Source organism: Pseudophryne corroboree, chromosome 2 (genome assembly GCF_028390025.1).
Source record: "Pseudophryne corroboree isolate aPseCor3 chromosome 2, aPseCor3.hap2, whole genome shotgun sequence".
NCBI lineage: Eukaryota > Metazoa > Chordata > Amphibia > Anura > Myobatrachidae > Pseudophryne > Pseudophryne corroboree.
In genome coordinates, this window is record NC_086445.1 from 521,517,183 (window position 1) to 521,544,220 (window position 27,038).

General features: G+C 45.1%; 1 protein-coding gene and 1 long non-coding RNA gene across 4 annotated transcripts in view; one reads left to right on the forward strand and one right to left on the reverse strand.

Moving 5' to 3' along the window:
• Window positions 1–27,038, forward strand: part of MAN1C1 (mannosidase alpha class 1C member 1) — a 145,341-nt gene that overhangs the window by 84,603 nt on the left and 33,700 nt on the right. The gene's annotated exons all lie outside the window — the stretch shown is intronic.
• LOC135033385 (uncharacterized) overlaps window positions 1–27,038 on the reverse strand; it is an 85,598-nt gene that overhangs the window by 32,567 nt on the left and 25,993 nt on the right. The window contains exon 4 of the long non-coding RNA XR_010228764.1: window positions 1,228–1,359. This is a non-coding gene — a long non-coding RNA (uncharacterized LOC135033385). The remainder of the gene's footprint in view (window positions 1–1,227; window positions 1,360–27,038) is intronic.

A 27,038-nucleotide genomic window follows, 5' to 3' on the forward strand; every position in this document is an offset into this window, starting at 1 on the left:
GGAAGACCACTTGTACTACTTCAACTAAGCAAATGACTGTCCAACAGTCTTTTGCGAGGAAGATGAAATATGACAGCAGTCATCCTGTTGCAAAGCGGATAACTGAGGCCTTGACAGCTATGTTGGTGTTAGACGTGCGTCCGGTATCCGCCATTAGTGCAGTGGGACTGCAGTGCCAACCCTAGATGGGCCAGGTGTTTGTGCCACACACTTGTGTCGCTTAGCTTAGTCATACAGCTACCTCATTGCATGATGTGCTGTTAGGGGACTATTTTTTTTAAGTGCCATCCTGTCTGCCACTGCAGTGCCACTCCTAGATGGGCCAGGTGTTTGTGCCGCACACTTGTGTCACTTAGCTTAGTCATACAGTTACCTCATTGCACCTCTTTTACTTCTTTGCATGATGTGCTGTTTGGGGACTATTTTTTTTAAGTGCCATCCTGTCAGCCACTGCAATGCCACTCCTAGGTGGGCCAGGTGTTTGTGCCGCACACTTGTGTCGCTTAGCTTAGTCATACAGCTACCAAATTGCACCTCTTTTACTTCTTTGCATGATGTGCTGTTTGGGGACTAATTTTTTTACGTGCCATCCTGTCTGCCACTGCAGTGCCACTCCTAGATGGGCCAGGTGTTTGTGCCGCCCACTTGTGTCGCTTACAGCCACCTTGGTGCAACCATTTGGCCTTAAAAACAATATTGTGAGGTGTGAGGTTTTCAGAATAGACCGGAAATGAGGAGTAGAAATGAATGTTATTGAGGTTAATAATACCGTAGGCTCAAAATTACCCCCAAATTCTGTGATTTTAGCTGTTTTTATGTTGTTTTCAAAAATAATCCAGATCCAAAACACGAAAGGGTGGTTTTGGCAAAACCAATCCAGATCCAAAACACGAGCATGGTACCAGAACCAAAACCAAAACACCAAACACGAAAAGTGCCCGTCGCACATATATATATATATATATATATATATGTATGTATGTCCAATTCTCCCGGCACTCCAGACTCCACACTAACCTTGCTCCGGTGCCTTCCTTGGGGAAAGTGACCCCGATATGCAGAAATGAAGTTTGGTAGGCGGCACTCAAAGACTTTTGTATAGCCAGGTGAAAGTGCATAAAAGCCCCGTAGGGCGTGCTTTATTGTAACGTTTCGGGGATGTTACCCCTTCCTCAGACAAACCGTGATAAGCAAGTGTACAATCTTAAATACCAATACCGGACTTACCCCTCCCCGTCGTGCCCAGGGTGTCCCCGGTCTCTCCGGCCGCCTTCCTGCAGCGCGTGCTTCCGGACGCGGCTGGACCTGTCGCTCCGGAAGTCGCGTCACTCGTCCGGCGCCGGGAGCCATGGCAACAGGCTGTACACAACGAAAGACGGAGTATGAGCGTCCTCACAGTGCAATGAAGTCACAAAACATTAAACAAGAGCCCATGTGGACCCCCCTTAAAAGAAACCTAAAACAGTGCAGAAAATTCATAAATGAGCAAGAACTTGTAAAACTCACTGCCATTTCATCATTTAAAAACAACCTCAGTTGTACATATGACCTAAGGTATAACCTACTAGCACATTGTATGACTTCCAATGTGCCCGGATAGAAATCATGTAGTTATTATGTTAACATTTAACGACCACACTACGTACCCCAGAACCCGCTCTTGTCATTAACGGATGAACTTTAAATTAGAGATGAGCGGGTTCGGTTTCTCTGAATCCGAACCCGCCCGAACTTCATGTTTTTTTACACGGGTCCGAGCGACTCGGATCTTCCCGCCTTGCTCGGTTAACCCGAGCGCGCCCGAACGTCATCATCACGCTGTCGGATTCTCGCGAGGCTCGGATTCTATCGCGAGACTCGGATTCTATATAAGGAGCCGCGCGTCGCGGCCATTTTCACACGTGCATTGAGATTGATAGGGAGAGGACGTGGCTGGCGTCCTCTCCGTTTAGAAATTAAAATAGATAGGAGAGTGAGAGTGAGACACTTCATTTACTTACTGGAGCTTAGGAGGAGTTATACTAGTGACTGATGACCAGTGACCTGACCACCAGTGCAGTTTTATAATTTATTATTATTTAATAATCCGTTCTGTTCTTGTTCTCTGCCTGAAAAAAACGATACACAGTGACTCAGTCACACTCACATACCATATCTGTGCTCAGCCCAGTGTGCTGCATCATCTATGTATAATATCTGACTGTGCTCACACAGCTTAATTGTGGGGGAGACTGGGGAGCAGTTATAGGTTATAGCAGGAGCCAGGAGTACATATTAAACAGTGCACACTTTTGCTGCCAGAGTGCCACTGCCAGTGTGACTGACCACTGACCACTGTGACCAGTGACCTGACCACACTGACCACCAGTATAGTATATTGTGATTGAATGTCTGCCTGAAAAAGTACACTCGTCGTGTGACTTGTGTGGTGTTTTTTTATTCTATAAAAATTAAAAAACTCATTCTGCTGACAGACAGTGTCCAGCAGGTCCGTCATTATATAATATATACCTGTCCGGCTGCAGTAGTGATATATATATATTTTTTATATCATTATTTATCATCCAGTCTATACTAGCAGCAGACACAGTACGGTAGTTCACGGCTGTAGCTACCTCTGTGTCGGCACTCGGCAGTCCATCCATAATTGTATACCACCTAGTCCTACCCGTGGTTTTTTTTTTCTTTCTTCTTTATACATACTACATCTCATTATCATCCAGTCTATATTAGCAGCAGACACAGTACAGTACGGTAGTCCACGGCTGTATCTACCTCTGTGTCGGCACTCGGCAGTCCATCCATAATTGTATACCACCTACCCGTGGTTTTTTTTTTCTTTCTTCTTTATACATACTACATCTCATTATCATCCAGTCTATATTAGCAGCAGACACAGTACAGTACGGTAGTCCACGGCTGTAGCTACCTCTGTGTCGGCACTCGGCAGTCCATCCATAATTGTATACCACCTACCCGTGGTTTTTTTTTTCTTTCTTCTTTATACATACTACATCTCATTATCATCCAGTCTATATTAGCAGCAGACACAGTACAGTACGGTAGTCCACGGCTGTAGCTATCTCTGTGTCGGCACTCGGCAGTCCATCCATAATTGTATACCACCTACCCGTGGTTTTTTTTTTCTTTCTTCTTTATACATACTACATCTCATTATCAACCAGTTTATATTAGCAGCAGACACAGTACAGTACGGTAGTCCACGGCTGTAGCTACCTCTGTGTCGGCACTTGGCAGTCCATCCATAATTGTATACCACCTACCCGTGGTTTTTTTTTTCTTTCTTCTTTATACATACTACATCTCATTATCAACCAGTCTATATTAGCAGCAGACACAGTACAGTACGGTAGTCCACGGCTGTAGCTACCTCTGTGTCGGCACTCGGCAGTCCATCCATAATTGTATACTACCTACCCGTGGTTTTTTTTTTCTTTCTCTATCGTCCTAAGTGGATGCTGGGGTTCCTGAAAGGACCATGGGGAATAGCGGCTCCGCAGGAGACAGGGCACAAAAAAGTAAAGCTTTTACCAGATCAGGTGGTGTGCACTGGCTCCTCCCCCTATGACCCTCCTCCAGACTCCAGTTAGATTTTGTGCCCGAACGAGAAGGGTGCAATCTAGGTGGCTCTCCTAAAGAGCTGCTTAGAGAAAGTTTAGCTTAGGTTTTTTACTTTACAGTGAGTCCTGCTGGCAACAGGATCACTGCAACGAGGGACTTAGGGGAGAAGTAGTGAACTCACCTGCGTGCAGAGTGGATTTGCTGCTTGGCTACTGGACACTAGCTCCAGAGGGACGATCACAGGTACAGCCTGGATGGTCACCGGAGCCGCGCCGCCGGCCCCCTTGCAGACGCTGAAGAGAGAAGAGGTCCAAAATCGGCGGCTGAAGACTCCTGAGTCTTCATAAAGGTAGCGCACAGCACTGCAGCTGTGCGCCATTTTCCTCTCAGCACACTTCACACAACAGTCACTGAGGGTGCAGAGCGCTGGGGGGGGCGCTCTGAGAGGCAAATAAAAACCTTATTAGAGGCAAAAAAAATACCTCACATATAGCCCACAGAGGCTATATGGAGATATTTAACCCCTGCCTAACTTCAAAAATAGCGGGAGACGAGCCCGCCGAAAAAGGGGCGGGGCCTATCTCCTCAGCACACAGCGCCATTTTCTCTCACAGAAAAGCTGGAGAGAAGGCTCCCAGGCTCTCCCCTGCACTGCACTACAGAAACAGGGTTAAAACAGAGAGGGGGGGCACTGATTTTGGCGATATTGTATATATATAAAAGATGCTATAAGGGAGAAACACTTATATAAGGTTGTCCCTATATAATTATAGCGTTTTTGGTGTGTGCTGGCAGACTCTCCCTCTGTCTCCCCAAAGGGCTAGTGGGTCCTGTCCTCTGTCAGAGCATTCCCGGTGTGTGTGCTGTGTGTCGGTACGTGTGTGTCGACATGTATGAGGACGATGTTGGTGAGGAGGCGGAGAAATTGCCTGTAATGGTGATGTCACTCTCTAGGGAGTCGACACCGGAATGGATGGCTTATTTAGAGAATTACGTGAGAATGTCAACACGCTGCAAGGTCGGTTGACGACATGAGACGGCCGACAATCTATTAGGACCGGTCCAGGCGTCTCAGAAACACCGTCAGGGGTTTTAAAAACGCCCATTTACCTCAGTCGGTCGACACAGACACAGACACGGACACTGAATACAGTGTCGACGGTGAATAAACAAACGTATTTCTCATTAGGGCCACACGTTAAGGGCAATGAAGGAGGTGTTACGTGTTTCTGATACTACAAGTACCACAAGAAAGGGTATTATGTGGGAGTGAAAAAACTACCTGTAGTTTTTCCTGAATCAGATAAAATAAAATGAAGTGTGTGATGATGCGTAGGGTTACCCCGATAGCAAATATTGGCGTTATACCCTTTCCCGCCAGAAATTAGGGTACGTTGGGAAACACCCCTTAGGGTGATAAGGCGCTCACACGCTTATCAAGTGGCGTTACCGTCTCCAGATACGGCCGCCCTCAAGGAGCCAGCTGATAGGAAGCTGGAAAAATATCCTAAAAAGTATATACACACATACGGTGGTTATACTGCGACCAGCGATCGCCATCAGCCTGGAGATGCAGTGCTGGGTTGGCTTGGTCGGATTCCCTGACTGAAAATATTTTATTCATGTAGAGCATTTAATAGGATGCATTCTATATATATGTATGTGAGATGCACAGAGGGATATTTGCTCTCTGGCATCAAGATAAGTGCGTTGTCCATATCTCCCAGAAGATGTCAGGGACACGACAGTGGTCAGGTGATACAGATCCCATACGGCAGATGGAAGTATTGCTGTATAAAGGGAAGGAGTTATTTGGGGGTCGGTCCATCGGACCTGGGGACCACAGCAACAGCTGGGAAATCCAACCTTTTTTACCCCAAGTTACATCTCAGCTAAAAAAGACACCGTCTTTTCAGCCTCAATCTTTCCTTTCCCATGAGGGCATGCAGGCAAAAGGCCAGTCATATCTGCCCAGACATAGAGGTAAGGGAAGTAGACTGCAGCAGGCAGCCCTTTCCCAGGAAAAGAAGCCCTCCACCGCGTCTGCCAAGTCCTCAGCATGACGCTGGGGCCGTGCAAGCGGACTCAAGGTGGGGGGGTAGTCTCAAGAGTCTCAGGGCGCAGTGGGATCACTCGCAAGTTGACCCCTAGATCGTACGAGTATTATCCCAGGGGTAAAGATTGGAGAGTCGAGACATCTTCTCCTCGCAGGTTCCTGAAGTCTGCTTTACCAACGGCTCCCTCCGACAGGGAGGCAGCATTGGAAACAATTCACAAGCTGTATATCCAGCAGGTGATAATCAAAGTACCCCTCCTACGACAAGGAAAAGGGTATTATTTTTCCACACTATATTGTGGTACTGAAGCCAGACGGCTTGGTGACACATAGTCTAAATCTAAAATGTTTTGAACACTTACATAAAAGGTTCAAATCGAGATAAAGTCACTCAGAGCAGTGATAGCGAACCGGAATGTCCCTGGACATCAAGGATTACCTCCATGTCCAAATTTTGTCCTTCTCATCAAGGGTACCTCTGGTTCGTGGTACAGAACTGTCAATATCAGTTTCAGACGATGCCGTTTGAATTATCCACGGCACCCCGGGCCTTTTTACCAAGGTAATGGCCGAAAAGATGTTTCTTCAAAGAAAAAAGGCATCTAAATTATCCCTTACTTGCACGACCTAAAAAGGGCAAGTTCCAGAGAACAGTTGGAGGTCGGAAGAGCACTATCTAAAGTAGTTCTTCGACGGCACGACTGGATTCTAAATATTCCAAGAATCGCAGCTGTTTTCCGACGATACGTCTGCTGTTCCTAGGGATGATTCTGGACACGGTTCAGAAAAAGGTTTTTCTTCCCGAGGAAAAAGCCAAGGAGTTATCCGACCTGTCAGGAACCTCCTAAAACCAGGAAAGGTGTCTGTACATCAATGCACAAGAGTCCTGGGAAAAAGGGTGGCTTTTTACGAAGCAATTCCATTCGGCAGATTCCATGCAAGAATTTTCCAAAGGGATCTGTTGGACAAATGGTCAGGGTCGCATCCTCAGATGCACCTGCGAATAACCCTGTCGCCAAGGACAAGGGTATATCTTCTGTGGTGGTTGCAAAAGGCTCATCTATTGGAGGGCCGCAGATTCGGCATACAGGATTTGATCCTGGTGACCACGGACGCCAGCCTGAGAGGTTGGGGAGCAGTCACACAAGGAAGAAACTTCCAGGGGGTATGGACGAACCTGGAAAAGTCTCTTCACATAAACATTCTGGTACTAAGAGCAATCTAAAATGCTCTAAGCCAGGCGGAACCACTCCTGCAAGGAAAACCGGTGTTGATTCAGTCGGACAACATCACGGCGGTCGCCCATGTAAACAGACAGGGCGGCACAAGAAGCAGGAGTGCAATGGCAGAAGCTGCCAAGATTCTTCGCTGGGCGGAGAATCACGTAATAGCACTGTCAGCAGTGTTCTTCCCGGGCGTGGACAACTGGGAAGCAGACTTCCTCAGCAGACACGATATTCACCCGGGAGAGGGGGGTCTTCATCCAGAAGTCTTCCACATGCTAATAAACTGTTGGGAAAGACCAATGGTAGACATGATGGCGTCTCGCCTCAACAAGAAACTGGACAAGTATTGCGCCAGGTCAAGAGATCCACAGGCAATAGCTGTGGACGCACTGGTAACACCTTGGGTGTACAAATCAGTATATGTGTTTCCTCCTCTGCCTCTCACACCAAAGGTATTGAAGATTATACGGTGAGGAGGAGTAAGAACAATACTAGTGGCTCCGGATTGGCCAAGAAGGACTTGGTACCCGGAACTTCAAGAGTTGGTCACGGACGACCCGTGCCCTCTACTTCTGAGAAGGGACCTGCTACAACAGGGTCCCTGTCTCTTTCAAGACTTACCGCGGCTGCGTTTGACGGCATGGCGGTTGAACGCCAGATCCTAAAAGGGAAAGGCATTCCAGAAGAAGTCATTCCTACCTTGATTAAGGCAAGGAAGGAAGTCACCGCGAAACATTATCACCGCATTTGGCGAAAATATGTCGCGTGGTGCGAGGATCGGAGTGTTCCGACGGAGGAATTTCAACTGGGTCGTTTCCTACATTTCCTACAATCAGGATTGTCTATGGGTCTCAAATTGAGATCTATTAAGGTTCAAATTTCGGCCCTGTCAATATTCTTCCAAAAAGAATTGGCCTCAGTTCCTGAGGTACAGACTTTTGTTAAAGGAGTACTGCATATACAGCCTCCTGTGGTGCCTCCGGTGGCACCGTGGGATCTAAATGTAGTTTTAGATTTCCTCAAATCCCATTGGTTTGAACCATTGAAAAAGGTGGATTTTAAATATCTCACATGGAAAGTGACTATGTTACTGGCCCTGGCTTCCGCCAGGAGAGTATCTGAATTGGCGGCTTTATCTTATAAAAGCCCTTATCTAATCTTCCATTCGGATAGGGCAGAACTGAGGACTCGTCCGCATTTTCTCCCTAAGGTGGTATCAGCGTTTCACCTGAACCAACCTATTGTGGTGCCTGCGGCCACTGGCGACTTGGAGGACTCCAAGTTGTTGGACGTTGTCAGAGCCTTAAAAATATACATTTCAAGGACGGCTGAAGTCAGAAAATCTGACTCGCTGTTGTTACTATATGCACCCAACAAGTTGGGTGCCCCTGCTTCTAAGCAGACGATTGCTCGTTGGATTTGTAACACAATTCAACTTGCTCATTCTGTGGCAGGCCTGCCACAGCCTAAATCTGTTAAGGCCCATTCCACAAGGAAGGTGGGCTCATCTTGGGCGGCTGCCCGAGGGGTCTCGGCATTACAATTCTGCCGAGCAGCTACGTGGTCGGGGGAAAACACGTTTGTAAAATTCTACAAATTTGATACCCTGGCAAAAGAGGACTTGGAATTCTCTCATTCGGTGCTGCAGAGTCATCCGCACTCTCCCGCCCGTTTGGGAGCTTTGGTATAATCCCCATGGTCCTTTCAGGAACCCCAGCATCCACTTAGGACGATAGAGAAAATAAGAATTTACTTACCGATAATTCTATTTCTCGGAGTCCGTAGTGGATGCTGGGCGCCCATCCCAAGTGCGGATTATCTGCAATACTGTACATAGTTATTGTTAACAAATTCGGGTTATATTGTTAAGGAGCCATCTTTAAGAGGCTCTTTCTGTTATCATACTGTTAACTGGGTTTAGATCACAAGTTGTACGGTGTGATTGGTGTGGCTGGTATGAGTCTTACCCGGGATTCAAATTGCCTCCCTTATTGTGTACGCTCGTCCGGGCACAGTACCTAACTGGAGTCTGGAGGAGGGTCATAGGGGGAGGAGCCAGTGCACACCACCTGATCTGGTAAAAGCTTTACTTTTTTGTGCCCTGTCTCCTGCGGAGCCGCTATTCCCCATGGTCCTTTCAGGAACCCCAGCATCCACTACGGACTCCGAGAAATAGAATTATCGGTAAGTAAATTCTTATTTTCTTCTTTATACATACTACATCTCATTATCATCCAGTCTATATTAGCAGCAGACACAGTACAGTACGGTAGTCCACGGCTGTAGCTACCTCTGTGTCGGCACTCGGCAGTCCATCCATAATTGTATACCACCTACCCGTGGTTTTTTTTTTCTTTCTTCTTTATACATACTACATCTCATTATCAACCAGTCTATATTAGCAGCAGACACAGTACAGTACGGTAGTCCACGGCTGTAGCTACCTCTGTGTCGGCACTCGGCAGTCCATCCATAATTGTATACTACCTACCCGTGGTTTTTTTTTTCTTTCTTCTTTATACATACTACATCTCATTATCATCCAGTCTATATTAGCAGCAGACACAGTACAGTACGGTAGTCCACGGCTGTAGCTACCTCTGTGTCGGCACTCGGCAGTCCATCCATAATTGTATACTACCTACCCGTGGTTTTTTTTTTCTTTCTTCTTTATACATACTACATCTCATTATCATCCAGTCTATATTAGCAGCAGACACAGTACAGTACGGTAGTCCACGGCTGTAGCTACCTCTGTGTCGGCACTCGGAAGTCCATCCATAATTGTATACCACCTACCCGTGTTTTTTTTTTTCTTTCTTCTTTATACATACTACATCTCATTATCAACCAGTCTATATTAGCAGCAGACACAGTACAGTACGGTAGTCCACGGCTGTAGCTACCTCTGTGTCGGCACTCGGCAGTCCATCCATAATTGTATACTAGTATCCATCCATCTCCATTGTTTACCTGAGGTGCCTTTTAGTTGTGCCTATTAAAATATGGAGAACAAAAATGTTGAGGTTCCAAAATTAGGGAAAGATCAAGATCCACTTCCACCTCGTGCTGAAGCTGCTGCCACTAGTCATGGCCGAGACGATGAAATGCCAGCAACGTCGTCTGCCAAGGCCGATGCCCAATGTCATAGTACAGAGCATGTCAAATCCAAAACACCAAATATCAGTAAAAAAAGGACTCCAAAACCTAAAATAAAATTGTCGGAGGAGAAGCGTAAACTTGCCAATATGCCATTTACCACACGGAGTGGCAAGGAACGGCTGAGGCCCTGGCCTATGTTCATGGCTAGTGGTTCAGCTTCACATGAGGATGGAAGCACTCAGCCTCTCGCTAGAAAAATGAAAAGACTCAAGCTGGCAAAAGCACCGCAAAGAACTGTGCGTTCTTCGAAATCCCAAATCCACAAGGAGAGTCCAATTGTGTCGGTTGCGATGCCTGACCTTCCCAACACTGGACGTGAAGAGCATGCGCCTTCCACCATTTGCACGCCCCCTGCAAGTGCTGGAAGGAGCACCCGCAGTCCAGTTCCTGATAGTTAGATTGAAGATGTCAGTGTTGAAGTACACCAGGATGAGGAGGATATGGGTGTTGCTGGCGCTGGGGAGGAAATTGACCAGGAGGATTCTGATGGTGAGGTGGTTTGTTTAAGTCAGGCACCCAGGGAGACACCTGTTGTCCGTGGGAGGAATATGGCCACTGACATGCCTGGTGAAAATACCAAAAAAATCAGCTCTTCGGTGTGGAAGTATTTCAACAGAAATGCGGACAACAGGTGTCAAGCCGTGTGTTGCCTTTGTCAAGCTGTAATAAGTAGGGGTAAGGACGTTAACCACCTCGGAACATCCTCCCTTATACGTCACCTGCAGCGCATTCATAATAAGTCAGTGACAAGTTCAAAAACTTTGGGCGACAGCGGAAGCAGTCCACTGACCAGTAAATCCCTTCCTCTTGTAACCAAGCTCACGCAAACCACCCCACCAACTCCCTCAGTGTCAATTTCCTCCTTCCCCAGGAATGCCAATAGTCCTGCAGGCCATGTCACTGGCAATTCTGACGAGTCCTCTCCTGCCTGGGATTCCTCCGATGCATCCTTGCGTGTAACGCCTACTGCTGCTGGCGCTGCTGTTGTTGCTGCTGGGAGTCGATGGTCATCCCAGAGGGGAAGTCGTAAGCCCACTTGTACTACTTCCAGTAAGCAATTGACTGTTCAACAGTCCTTTGCGAGGAAGATGAAATATCACAGCAGTCATCCTGCTGCAAAGCGGATAACTGAGGCCTTGACAACTATGTTGGTGTTAGACGTGCGTCCGGTATCCGCCGTTAGTTCACAGGGAACTAGACAATTTATTGAGGCAGTGTGCCCCCGTTACCAAATACCATCTAGGTTCCACTTCTCTAGGCAGGCGATACCGAGAATGTACACGGACGTCAGAAAAAGACTCACCAGTGTCCTAAAAAATGCAGTTGTACCCAATGTCCACTTAACCACGGACATGTGGACAAGTGGAGCAGGGCAGGGTCAGGACTATATGACTGTGACAGCCCACTGGGTAGATGTATGGACTCCCGCCGCAAGAACAGCAGCGGCGGCACCAGTAGCAGCATCTCGCAAACGCCAACTCTTTCCTAGGCAGGCTACGCTTTGTATCACCGGTTTCCAGAATACGCACACAGCTGAAAACCTCTTACGGCAACTGAGGAAGATCATCGCGGAATGGCTTACCCCAATTGGACTCTCCTGTGGATTTGTGGCATCGGACAACGCCAGCAATATTGTGTGTGCATTAAATATGGGCAAATTCCAGCACGTCCCATGTTTTGCACATACCTTGAATTTGGTGGTGCAGAATTTTTAAAAAAACGACAGGGGCGTGCAAGAGATGCTGTCGGTGGCCAGAAGAATTGCGGGACACTTTCGGCGTACAGGCACCACGTACAGAAGACTGGAGCACCACCAAAAACTACTGAACCTGCCCTGCCATCATCTGAAGCAAGAAGTGGTAACGAGGTGGAATTCAACCCTCTATATGCTTCAGAGGTTGGAGGAGCAGCAAAAGGCCATTCAAGCCTATACAATTGAGCACGATATAGGAGGTGGAATGCACCTGTCTCAAGCGCAGTGGAGAATGATTTCAACGTTGTGCAAGGTTCTGATGCCCTTTGAACTTGCCACACGTGAAGTCAGTTCAGACACTGCCAGCCTGAGTCAGGTCATTCCCCTCATCAGGCTTTTGCAGAAGAAGCTGGAGACATTGAAGGAGGAGCTAACACGGAGCGATTCCGCTAGGCATGTGGTACTTGTGGATGGAGCCCTTAATTCGCTTAACAAGGATTCACGGGTGGTCAATCTGTTGAAATCAGAGCACTACATTTTGGCCACCGTGCTCGATCCTAGATTTAAAGCCTACCTTGGATCTCTCTTTCCGGCAGACACAAGTCTGCTGGGGTTGAAAGACCTGCTGGTGAGAAAATTGTCAAGTCAAGCGGAACGCGACCTGTCAACATCTCCTCCTTCACATTCTCCTGCAACTGGGGGTGCGAGGAAAAGGCTCAGAATTCCGAGCCCACCCGCTGGCGGTGATGCAGGGCAGTCTGGAGCGACTGCTGATGCTGACATCTGGTCCGGACTGAAGGACCTGACAACGATTACGGACATGTCGTCTACTGTCACTGCATATGATTCTCTCAACATTGAAAGAATGGTGGAGGATTATATGAGTGACCGCATCCAAGTAGGCACGTCACACAGTCCGTACTTATACTGGCAGGAAAAAGAGGCAATTTGGAGGCCCTTGCACAAACTGGCTTTATTCTACCTAAGTTGCCCTCCCACAAGTGTGTACTCCGAAAGAGTGTTTAGTGCCGCCGCTCACCTTGTCAGCAATCGGCGTACGAGGTTACATCCAGAAAATGTGGAGAAGATGATGTTCATTAAAATGAATTATAATCAATTCCTCCGCGGAGACATTGACCAGCAGCAATTGCCTCCACAAAGTACACAGGGAGCTGAGATGGTGGATTCCAGTGGGGACGAATTGATAATCTGTGAGGAGGGGGATGTACACGGTGATATATCGGAGGATGATGATGAGGTGGACATCTTGCCTCTGTAGAGCCAGTTTGTGCAAGGAGAGATTAATTGCTTCTTTTTTGGTGGGGGTCCAAACCAACCCGTCATATCAGTCACAGTCGTGTGGCAGACCCTGTCACTGAAATGATGGGTTGGTTAAAGTGTGCATGTCCTGTTTATACAACATAAGGGTGGGTGGGAGGGCCCAAGGACAATTCCATCTTGCACCTCTTTTTTCTTTAATTTTTCTTTGCGTCATGTGCTGTTTGGGGAGGGTTTTTTGGAAGGGACATCCTGCGTGACACTGCAGTGACACTCCTAGATGGGCCCGGTGTTTGTGTCGGCCACTAGGGTCGCTTATCTTACTCACACAGCTACCTCATTGCGCCTCTTTTTTTCTTTGCGTCATGTGCTGTTTGGGGAGGGTTTTTTGGAAGGGACATCCTGCGTGACACTGCAGTGACACTCCTAGATGGGCCCGGTGTTTGTGTCGGCCACTAGGGTCGCTTATCTTACTCACACAGCTACCTCATTGCGCCTCTTTTTTTCTTTGCGTCATGTGCTGTTTGGGGAGGGTTTTTTGGAAGGGACATCCTGCGTGACACTGCAGTGACACTCCTAGGTGGGCCCGGTGTTTGTGTCGGCCACTAGGGTCGCTTATCTTACTCACACAGCTACCTCATTGCGCCTCTTTTTTTCTTTGCGTCATGTGCTGTTTGGGGAGGGTTTTTTGGAAGGGACATCCTGCGTGACACTGCAGTGCCACTCCTAGATGGGCCAGGTGTTTGTGTCGGCCACTAGGGTCGCTTAGCTTAGTCATCCAGCGACCTCGGTGCAAATTTTAGGACTAAAAATAATATTGTGAGGTGTGAGGTATTCAGAATAGACTGAAAATGAGTGGAAATGATGGTTTTTGAGGTTAATATTACTTTGGGATCAAAATGACCCCCAAATTCTATGATTTAAGCTGTTTTTTAGGTTTTTTGGAAAAAAACACCCGAATCCAAAACACACCCGAATCCGACAAAAAAAATTCGGTTAGGTTTTGCCAAAACGCGGTCGAACCCAAAACACGGCCGCGGAACCGAACCCAAAACCAAAACACAAAACCCGAAAAATTTCCGGCGCTCATCTCTACTTTAAATGTTATTTATGAGTAACCCTGTATGACCTGTAACAGTGTACTGTTCTGGTGGGCATAAGCTGTGTTAGTATGTCAGTCCCCCTCTGCTCGGGGTGTCCTGCTGACATATTGGTTACCCAGTGACCCCAGTGTTTTTATGTTCGGGTTTAGCTCTTAGTAATTGATAACTGTAAAATAAATATCATGAACAAATGGGACCGTTCACCTCTTCAACTGCATGGTCCTAACCGAACATAAAAACACTGGGGTCACTGGGTAACCAATATGTCAGCAGGACACCCCGAGCAGAGGGGGACTGACATACTAACACAGCCTATGCCCACCAGAACAGTACACTGTTACAGGTCATACAGGGTTACTCATAATTAACATTTAAAGTTCATCCGTTAATGACAAGAGCAGGTTCTGGGGTACGTAGTGTGGTCGTTAAATGTTAACATAATAACTACATGATTTCTATCCGGGCACATTGGAAGTCATACAATGTGCTAGTAGGTTATACCTTAGGTCATATGTACAACTGAGGTTGTTTTTAAATGATGTAAATGGCAGTGAGTTTTACAAGTTCTTGCTCATTTATGAATTTTCTGCACTGTTTTAGGTTTCTTTTAAGGGGGGTCCACATGGGCTCTTGTTTAATGTTTTGTGACTTCATTGCACTGTGAGGACGCTCATACTCCGTCTTTCGTTGTGTACAGCCTGTTGCCATGGCTCCCGGCGCCGGACGAGTGACGCGACTTCCGGAGCGACAGGTCCAGCCGCGTCCGGAAGCACGCGCTGCAGGAAGGCGGCCGGAGAGACCGGGGACACGCTGGGCACGACGGGGAGGGGTAAGTCCGGTATTGGTATTTAAGATTGTACACTTGCTTATCACGGTTTGTCTGAGGAAGGGGTAACATCCCCGAAACGTTACAATAAAGCACGCCCTACGGGGCTTTTATGCACTTTCACCTGGCTATACAAAAGTCTTTGAGTGCCGCCTACCAAACTTCATTTCTATATATATATATATATATATATATATATATATATATATAAAACAAGCAACATTATAGCAATTACTATAATGGTAATAGGAGCTTGAAATTTGCTGGCTTGCAGTCTCCCCAGTCTCATTTCATGCGCTTCCCCACCTATGACCAAATTTGGCGGAGTCCTCAGAATGTAGGATAAAGCACAAGCGGCTGGGAGGATTACAGAATCTGTGGACTCCGTGGATGGGTAATGTGTCATGTATAATTCCTCCATGTTTCATAAATAACACTCGCTAATGGGACCCTACAACAACTCTACTGGCAAATTACAGAGTTTTTTTGCTGCTATGTAACAAAACCTCAAGCCGATATTAACGAAACTGCAAGCTCCTATTAACATTATAGCAATTGCTTGTTTTAATGTGACTTTTTAACTCTACCAGTCGATAACTGTGAATATTTCATATGTATGTGTGTGTGTGTGTGTGTTATCTTGTCTATCTCTAAGACATTGTTGTTTGTTTAGTGCGTAATTTTAGCTATTTGTGGATTTAATTACATTTTTAAATGCCAGCGCTTTTCTCCACTTAGTGGTTTTTCTTTCTACATTTATATATTCAGGTGGGGTAAGTATACCCACAGAGAAGCTGCAGGTATTTAACAACTAACCAGCGCTAGGTTAAATATTTTCCGTTTTGTCTACTGATTGAATATAAGATTGCAGATAAATGAGGAGGGTACACAGATGTCAAGAAGGCATCATAATAAGTCAGAATCAGGTTGTCAGCTCGCCATTGATTGCTGCCTTGAAATGACCTGGAAGTTTGTTGACTAGCAAATTCAATTCTGTTTAGGAGTGGCCAAAATTTGCTTAGTATTGGTCACTTCTATTATTCTGTACCTCTGGTGCCCAACAACTCTTATTCTGGGCACAAACATAGTTGTCTCTGAGGCTTGGTGTAAGGATTGAGGATTTTCTGCCACATGCATGACTCATACTTGCCTACCTGACCCTCTCCATGAGGGAGAAAATGCTCTGTTCCTGGACTTTCCTGGTAAAGCATGATTGCCATCACCTGTAGTGAAACACCTTTCTTATCAATTAACTAGCTCACCACAGGTGATGGCAATCATACATTACCAGGAAAGTCCAGGAACAGAGCATTTTCTCCCTCATGGAGAGGGTCAGGGAGGCAAGTATGGCATGTCTGCTTAGTCTAATGCACAGGTTCTCAAACTCGGTCCTCAGGACCCCACACAGTGCATGTTTTGCAGGTCTCCTCACAGAATCGCAAGTGAAATAATTTGCTCCACCTGTGGACCTTTTAAAATGTGTCAGTGAATAATTAATACACCTGTGCACTTCCTGGGTTACCTGCAAAACATGCACCGTGTGGGGTCCTGAGGACCGAGTTTGAGAACCACTGGTCTAATGCATATGGAATGGATACATGAGTTCTGAGCCAACATGAACACATACCTCCCAACATGACCCTCTCCACGAGGGACAGAATGCTCTGTTCCTGGACTTCCTTCTTACTGTATGATTGCTGTCACCTGTGTTCAACTAGGTATTTGATAAGAAAGGTGTTTTGGCACAGGTGATGGCAATCATTAATTAAGAGGGAAGTCCAGGAACAGAACATTCTGTCCCTCCTGGAGAGGGTCATGTTGGGAGGTTTGCTGTACACACAATCAATGTGAATTTTAGTCATACTTGACTACCTGACCCTTTCCATGAGGGAGAAAATGCTCTGTTCCTGGACTTTCCTGATAATGTATGATTGCCATCACCTGTGGTGAGCTAGTTAATTGATAAGAAAGGTGTTTCACCACAGGTGATGGCAATCATGCATTACCAGGAAAGTCCAGGAACAGAGCATTTTCTCCCTCATGGAGAGGGTCAGGTAGGCAAGTATGATTTTAGTGCATGACGGGCTTCATACGCCTTTATAGAACCAGACCTGATGATTCACCCTTGCTTGTGATAGGTTTGGCACTGCTAGTCCCTGCCTCACTTGTTTGCTGTCTGACTAATTCTGCCCATACACCTAAAAGTTTATTATTAGATCTGGACGGTTGGAATGAAACTCTGATAATGGATGAGCGCAAATGTCAATTGGACATTTGCTCCTAAATGCCATAAAACTGACAAAAATGGTTGTGGATTTAACCAATTTGTCTATTTGACCATTTTTGTCTGTTTTCCAGTGTTTGGGAGCAAATGGTCAGTTGTCATTTACTTGCATCCATTACCAGATTTTCATTCCAACCAGCCAGTTCTGATAATAAATTTGGAGGTGTATGGCTAGCTTAACCCATGAACCTTAATGATTTAGCTAGTTCTTTGGATCATGACTTTGTGCCTCATTTACCCTCCTGTTATTCACCTCAGTTATTTCATATCCCATAATTTAAACAACACATCAGCTGTGATATTTTAATTGTGTTTTACACACCTTTACTTAATTATTTATGTATTGCACCCTTTTACAGACCCTCCAACATGACCCGCCCCACTAGGTACAAAATGCTCTGTTTCTGGACTTCCCTCTTAATTTATGATTTCCATCACCTGTGTTGAACTAGTTAAATGATAAGAAAGCTGTTTCTTCACAGGTGATGGCAATAATAAATTAAGAGGGAAGTCCAGAAACAGAGCATTTTGTACCTAGTGGGGCGGGTCATGTTGGAGGGTCTGCTTTTATACACACCTGTTCATCATCACATCAAACCACAAATGTTCCACCTCTTTATTATTGTTACAATTTTTTTTTGTCAGCATATATTACTGACATATTTGGATCCATTTTCCTTTGACTTTATTTTAACAAGTGTGTAATAAAAATTAAGTCTTAAACTTGATAATTTTCTAAAATACAGATGAAAATTGAATCCTGCTCATCATGTGTTGGATTTAACCATTTGTATACTCTCAGTCTGCTACCCTGTATATGAGAGTCCCTGTCTACAAAGTCTGCTGTTGTAATGATTATATTGCGTTTTGACTCTGGTTGCATCACTACCTTACTTGTGATGTAATATTACTGCTATTTGAATTGTTTTCTTTACACACAATATTAGTGGTTTCATTGCAAACATCAAATCTGTTTTATTCCTGTGCCGAAATGATCTACTTCTGTATATCCCATAATTTGCCAGTTGCTAAGATGTTTTTGATGTGACCTTGCTTGTGGATTGTGATTTTGGGGTCTATTTACTAAGCTTTGGATGGAGATAAAGTCAACGGCGATAAAGTACCAGCCAATCAACTAATAACTGCCATGTCACAGGCTGTGTTTGAAAAATGACAGTAAGGAGCTGATCAGGACAGTCTTTTCGTATGGGCTCAATGGGCTCTTGCCCAAGGGCCACAGGAGTATAAGGGCCCTAGGCTGATAGCTGAGGGTCCCCTCTTTCCAGGGGTACCAGATTTTTTAAAATCGGCACTGGGGAACCAGAGATATCTGACTTGAAAGCAGTGGTCCCCATCTAAGCCTGTTAATTGCTCTTCCTAGCCAGATCTCTCGGGTTCTGTCTGATTTAGAGTTATTCTGAGGGTATAATCTGAAAGCTGTGACTCTCCCCTTTTGGTGGACACTGGCAGCTTGTCCCTACTATACCCAGAACCAGAGATATCAGCCTTCAAGCAGCTGGTCCCTGCTCCAGCTCCACACACCTTGTATGCAGTTTTAGATTTTCATTGGTGAACACTGGCTCCTGACCTCTAATCCCCAAGTCCCCAGAACCTCCTGAAAGGTGGGACTCTCTAGTTTTTAATCCCATTCAAAGCTAAGAAATATATTTTCAGGAACTTGAGATATCTGCAGTCAAGCAAGCTGCCACTCCACTATCCACCCCTCCCCTACGTATTAAACACCCCCTACCACCCTGGAAGTCATGTACCAGGGCTTCTTCATTCAGCCCAATGCCTGTTCTACAGTTTTGCCCCATCTGTGCAGTAAAGGAGTAATTAGCAGAAATTAGTGCTCCAGGTCCTACATGCTGAGCGGAAGATATAACACCCCCTACCGCCCGCGGGACATCAGACCTGCTGCTGATAGCACCCCCCACCCCTACCGCTGGAGGATGGGTAGGGGGCCCAGTACATTGCTGTGTCCAAAGGCCTACACAGCTGTTAAGACGGCCCTGGAGCTGATTGGCTGGTACTTTATCTTTGTCCACTTTTTCTCCATCCAAGGCTTAGTAAATAGACCCCTTTGTGTCTTGTTGTTACCTACAGTAAGTGTAGACAACAGAGTACATTGATGTAGCCACATTGATGTGCATTGATGTTGCTTTTAGGGCACTGAGGACTGCTACAGGTGAAGTCCATGATAGCATAGTACATGTTATTCATTCACAAGTTAGATTATGATCCGGGTAAATATATGGACCTAAGAGTAGCATCAGCCGAAAATATGAATGTCAGTCCAGAATCTGGATTCTAATATTTTTACGATTAAATAACTCCTCTGTATTTGTATATATTTTAATTGGGGTTAATCTTTTAGATTTATATAATCACCAGTTTGTAACTAATAAAGAATAGAAAAAACAGTCACAGTCTAGATCGCTTAGCCAGAGGTTGTAGCACACGTGGTTTGATATAGAATATTGTGTTAACATTATCTATAATGTCATGGAAGATCAGCATTCTGTTTTTTTAGGCAATATCTTCTGTGACAAACAGTTGAATAAATAAAACTATTAGCTAGCGTTTAACTTCACATTTATGACCCATAAGAGTTAATGCTGAAGTTAGTGTTTTACGGTCGTATATAAAATGTGATTACAGTTTATGGATTATACTTTGTGCTGCTAAAAAGCTGATGATACAGTTTGCAAACTGGCGAATGCTGAACACTGCTTTTAGTATTTATTTTCAATCTTCTGCATTTGGTAAAATTGCAGAACAATAAAAATGTCTTTCATTTTGTCTGAATAGTATCGCCATAGTAACTAGGTATGGAAAACTCCTACAGCATAAATGTATATGCAAAACAGAACAGCTGCATAGAGGTGGTTCCATATAAACGGATCTCATCTCTTTAAGGGTATCTGTTCAGATGGTCGACAATGTTAAGGTCGGCAGTCATTAGGTCGACCACTATTGGTCGACACTGACATGGACAAATGGGCGACACATGAAAAGGTTGACATGGCTTTTTTTTATTTTTTTATTTTTTTTAACTTTTTCATACTTTACCATCCATGTGGACTACGATTGGGAATAGTAACCTGTGCCAAGTGCAGCAGTAGCAGAGCGAGGCACCTTGCCTGGAGCGCGAGCCATACAAGGGGACGCGGTACACTAATTGGGGTTCCTGGTCATGTTATGGAAAAAAAATGACACCAAAAACAGTTCAAAAATCCACGTCGACATTTTCATGTGTCGACCATTTTTTAAAGTGTCGACCATTTGTCCACGTCAGCCATATCAATGTCGGCCAATAGTGATCGACCTTATGACTGTCGACCTTAACATTGTCGACCATTCATACCGGAACCCTCTTTAAGGACTTATTCCCATGTCTACTTTCCAATGAGGTCTCATATCTTGGGAGTACTTGCAGTTATGTAATTCACATTGAAAACTGAGTTGATTATAGGGATTACTGTTTATAGTAACACAAAATAATTTTCTCTGTCTCTCTGAATTTGACTGGCAACAGCAGGTAGTCTGTGTCAGGACTGGAGTTGTTTGTGTTCCTGGTTATGACAATAATGAGCCGGTGCAGAGCCATAACTAGACATCTTAGTGTGTTGTGCCAAAAAGACAATTGTCGGCCATGCAGGGCCTAATGGCGGCTGAGTGCCCACAGAGCATATGCGCTGTGTGCCAGGCGCTGCTAGCACACCGCTAGTTACGTGCCTGAGCTAGTTGTTGGAGTTTGATGGAGGAAACTGGGAAGTCTCAGGTAATTCTTGTGCATGTGCAGTAATGAGGTGACTTGCTGGTACCAGGGAGTTGGGGAGAACCCAGAACAGAGGCGTGGAGTCTAACACGCCAGTGATTTTCACTAGGGACCCCTGCAAGGGAGTTTAGACTTAGCTATGCCCGACATGCAGGTTCATGGCCCTCTGACTGGGTCTCCCGGTAAAGATGCTAGAATATCCTGGTTAGATTATCTGACTGGAATTTATGGTACTGTATTATCGGATTGGAACCGATGGTACAAGTTTATCGGACTGAAACCGATGGTACTGGATTATCGGACTGGTACCAATGGTACAAGGTTTTCAGACTTAAACCGATGATGTTACTGATATCGGACTGAAACTAATGATGTTACTTATATCGGACTGGAACCGATGCTGTGCTATACTGAGCTGGAATGAACTAGTGTTCTATAAGTCAGACTGGAACTGACTCAAGCACTGAGTGTCAAAGTCGAAAAATATTGCAGTACACACATCACGTACAAACAACACACAGATGGCCTCCGCGCGTGTACTTGTTCTGCTGTGCGTGCACATATTCGCAATTTGCATATGGTCGCTCCCGCAGTCGTGCGCATCAGCGCGTAGTATGGGTATTTACGGTAGAGTTTGTGAACGCATGGAGAGCTATCAAAACACATTACATATTTAATCCAAATAGTGCACAATGTACACATAGTCCCCCTGCACCACACCAGAAAATAACATCAGTTTAAATGATTCCAGAACAAAGGGATTCACCTTTACAGGATAAGAGGGGACAGACTAAGGTTATAAGGTGGTGTTTGGTATCCAGCTGTAGGGTATTTTAAGGGTAACATTCCGGTGTGGGTCTGCGGAAGATCGCATGTTCCTGCGGATAGTTATGTGCAGAAGCAGAATATAGATATAAACTGTATTTACTGTATATTATGTATGCGGCGGGAATCCAGAGGAGACCACCCACAAGAGCAGTTGGGAAAGATATCGCCTACCTTTTCAAATCGACCTATGACCTCTCCTGTACTGTAAAAGTGCATTCCTGTGTCCAATGGACAAAGGGATTACAGTATCCATTGTATTGCTTTTGGAAGAATTGTATAAATAAAGCCTGCTGCAGCCTGGCCTGGCACAAGACTCACAAAGTTATCTATCAGATGACCGGGGACCGGCCGGGTTGCGCAAGCGATTCCAATCACGTATGTGCATTGACTGTAGCCATTATTCTGTTATATTGTCTTGTATTGTAGTGTATGATTTGTATTGTAAACCCCCTTTCAGCAAATATTACACTGTGGTGTCGGAACCCAGTGGTTTAACTACAAATAGGTGTTGTGTCTTCCTTTTCCTGCTAAGGTTTAAGAGTGTATTAGTAACGCATCGCATTGCTGTATAAGGTTTAAAGTGTATCTCTGGGTGTGTGCGCGCTGTGTGTACTTTGTACCCCCAGCGCGGCGTTTGTACGCTAAGTCCGTACAGTGATACGGGACTCCGTACGCAAACAGTGTATAAAGTACGTAGCGTGTGTATTAAGTATAGCGGCCGCAGTGGCTAAAGGTTTAAAGTGTATTTAAGGTGTGTTTAAGGTATAGCTTTCTTTCCTGTAAGATAATCGACATTATCAGAGCTGGTATGGGATCAGTAGGTGTTCGTTAAGCCAGACTGGAACTGACAAGTGCTCTATGCAGGGCTGAAATCAGCAGGTGTTCTTTGAGTCAGGCTGGTCAAACTACAAGACTACAGACTGGTCAAACTACAAGTAGACAGAAGCTAGAAGTTTGGAACCCAGTACGTTGCTCAGAAGCTACGTTATTCGAGGCACTGGTGACTTGTCTGAGCTATCTTTTTATCCCCCCTGGCCAGCGGTAATTGGAGAATGGAATCAGCTGACTGCTGTCGAGGCTGGGATTGGTTAATCTTGAGTCAGCTAATCAGAGCAGTCATGGCGGCACCCAGTGTCCGGAGAGGTGAAAGAAAAGCGGGGTTCACTGAATGGGGTGACTGAGGACAGCAGCAGAACAGGGAAGACTGACAGACAGCACAAGCAGCTGCCCTCCGCAGACAAGCATACCATCGTGCTGGTCAGAATGTTGAGCTAAATGGGATCCGGTCTGAAGATCGACAGTATCTAGGTCGACAATGTTTAGGTCGACCACTATAGGTCGACAGTCACTAGGTCGACATGGATGGAAGGTCGACAGGGTTTCTAGGTTGACAGGTCTAAAGGTCGACATGAGTTTTTCAAAAAAAAATCTTTTTTTTGAATTTTTTCAGACTTAACGATCCACGTGGACTACGATTGAAACGGTAATCTGTGCCGAGCGAAGCGGTAGCGGAGCGAAGGCACCATGCCCGAAGCATGGCGAGCGAAGCGAGCCATGCGAGGGGACGTGGTGCACTAATTTGGGATCCCGGTCACTCTACGAAGAAAACAACAAAAAAAATAATAATAATAATCCTCATGTCGACCTTTAGACCTGTCGACCTAGCACATGTCGACCTAGAAACCCTGTCAACCTTCCATCCATGTCGACCTAGTGACTGTCGACCTATAGTGGTCGACCTAAACATTGTCGACCTAGATACTGTCGATTTGATGAACCACACCCGAGCTAAATACCGATTCCTGACAGTCTGACACCTCCAGAAGTCTTTTCTTGGTTGTCGAATTGTACGAATCCAGTCTGAATAGGAGGACCCTCAAGTTACTATGAGCTAGGAACCAATAGAAAGGATGGATTTACTTTCCTGGGACATGTCCATCAAGTAAACACATGTATTGACAAAATGAAAATGAAAATTTTTAAAAAATTTAATAATTGGAGATGAGTGGTTCGGTTTTGATGAAAACCGAACACACCTGAACTTTGGGGATCCGAGTAAAACCCAGCTCGGATCACTTTTGGGGATCCAAGTGGAGTAACTCTGATTGCATTTAAGTCCTTCCCTTGTTTATATATTCATTCACTGAGGAGCGTGCATGGGGAGCTGGCCAAAATTGACTGGAAATTTATGTTACTGATCATTATAATACTACAGAAACAAAACAGGTCCAATTTACATGATTGTAGCTGGTTTTATCTATTTTTAAAGAAAAACACTTCCAAAACTATGTTGGCCAATCACGGGATTTTGGCTAAAAATTGCCCGTGATTCAATACCGGGATTGAGGTTTCCAATCCTGGGGATTTCGGGATTAGGAAACTCCTTTGTTTTTTCAATGATGGCAGTGCTGAGAGTCCTCAGGAGGCTCAGACGATGCCCGCCTCCCCCTGCATCAGGCTGTGCGCATCGGCGGGCGGCTGTTTGCTCAGTGTGACCTCTGACTTCATGTTACGCTGCGAAGACAGCCGCATACCTCCCGCCACTCGGACTTCTTCGCTGGCACGCAACCCTGCAGTAGATGGATCCATCCTCCCACCCAGTCAGATGGGTATATGATTATGTGGTCTGGGTAGGGCGGGGGCAGTGCAGGACAGTGGCGTACATTGCAAGGGAACCAATCCCGGGTATCCTGGGAATCCCGGGATTGATCATGTTTCAATACTGATTCCCGGGATTGAAAAAATGGCCCAGGATTGGTCACCCTATCCAAAACTAAACCCAAAACACCTGAAGGTGGTTTTGCAAAACCAAAACATGATGATGTACAACCAAAACACAAGGGTCTGTGCACATCTCTAATAATAATTTCCTAAGGTCTGTGCAGTCTCCTCAATGGGTGTGCTGCGGAAGCCAGGACCCCGTTCCCCCCACCCCCCACCCCCCACACACACACACTCCCTCCACACACTCCACACGTTCCACACACACACTCAATGGCTTTCACTGTAAGGGAAAGGGTACAGACCCTAGCCAGCAATGAGAGGAGCATCTGCCACCTAAATGATGAAGTATGGGAGATGGGGAAGTACTTCTATCGCAAAGAACAGTTTTTACTGGGACAGCCGTCCTTTGGGATTTTCTTCAAGCATACGGCATTAATAAATGCCATTATGCTTGTGAGAGTGGTGGGATGCATCGAATGTATAATGCAATGTTTGATGCATCGCACCCAATATGATTCAAACAGTCAGATTGAGCTGCATGCACAGCCGACGGAGGGGATTGTTAACGACCCCCGTGACAACGCATTGGCTGTCGTCTGCAGCATACACACTGGGCGATATAGTAAGCGGTATCGCTCAGGAGGGTAAAAGTGAGTGATATTGTTTACTATATCGCTTAGTGTGTACGGGCCTTTAAAGATAGTAAAAACACATTACACTAGTATTGTGAAAACCCATCAATACTGTATTTAAAAATACATAGCTTTAAGCTTCTGGTTCTATAATTGTATCCCAAAGAAATTAGATGTGTCACAAATTTTTACAACAAGGCTGCCACAAACCTAATGTATGAAAGTGTTTAATTTTTTTTATCACCATTTAAACTCCCATAGAGTATATGGAACCATATAAACCATGGGTGGGGAGACTTTGGCCCTCCAGCTATCGTTGAACTACACGTACCAGCATGCTTTGCTACAGTTTTGCTATTTGCCCATGCTAAAACTGTTGCAGGGCATGCTGGGATGTGTAGTTCAGCAACAACTGTAGGGCCGAAGCTTCCCCATCCCTGATATAAACAATCATTGTAATTTGTAAAAAAAACATACATCATTATACACGGTTTTCATTTGCCAGCTATAACTTGCTATAAAAGAAGTCTAAATCTATAAACTAGAGATGTGCACCGGAAATTTTTCGGGTTTTGGTTTTGGATTCAATTCCACGGCCGTGCTTTGGATTCGGACACGTTTTGGCAAAACCTCCCTGAAACTTTTTTATCGGATTCTGGTGTGTTTTGGATTCTGGTGTTTTTTTTTCAAAAACCCCTCAAAAACAGCTTAAATCATAGAATTTGGGGGTAATTTTGAATTGATCCTATAGTATTATTAACCTCAATAACCACAATTTCCACTCATTTCCAGTCTATTCTGAACACCTCACACCTCACAATACTATTTTTAGTCCTAAAATTTGCACCGAGGTCGCTGGATGACTAAGCAAAGCGACCAAAGAGGGCGGCACAAACACCTGGCCCATCTAGGAGTGGCACTGCAGTGTCAGACAGGATGGCACTTAAAAAAATTGGCCCCAAACAGCACATGATACAAAGAAAAGAGAAAAAGAGGTGCACTGTGGTCGCTGGACGGCTAAGCTAAGCGACACAAACACCTCAATATCACAGGAATTATTCGTTCTGATCAATGGTATTATTGGTCCAGATCACTGGAAGAAAATGACAAAATCACTGGAATTATTCGTTCTAGTCAATGGTATTATTGGTCCAAATCACTGGAAGAAAATGACAAAATCACTGGAAATATTCGTTCTAATCAATGGTATTATTGGTCCAAATCACTGGAAGAAAATGACAAATGCACTGGAATTATTCGTAAACATTTGTAGAAAGTCGCTGCTTTCTGATTACGGAAATGCTCAGATATTCCTGCGAATCCACAATCCCTTCCCAGAGGAAAAAGAAATTGAGAAACCGTTGTTTGAGAACGTTTGTTCTCTTTCCCTTACAAAGGAATAAACCACTTTCCAAGAAGACTGACGTTTTTGGGATTATGGAGACATAATGTTTTTGAATATAAATCCTAAAGCAGGTGGTGTATTAGAGCAAAAGAGTGCAAGAGACCAGCCATGCAGTTTCTGAAATATTATGACAAAATGTTACTGTATTTCATAAGCACTCATTCCTAACTCTGCTAAGTACTGTTTGGTATACTGTATCTGGCTTCCATGAGGTAGTTGTCCATTATTTCAGCTTCCATTGACCTTTTTGAAAGCGGTAGAAGTTATCAATTCTTTTTTTTATTTTTATTTTCCCCTATTTTTAATTTTCTCCTGCATAGCCCAGTAAAATGTTGCAATGTTAAGTATTGACTTGTGCCTTCTGGGGGTCCACTTCTTCATCAAACCCAGACAAATCTCATCCTAACCCTCTGTTCCACGTTCTCTATGTACCCCATCTGTGTCACCCATGTCTGTCT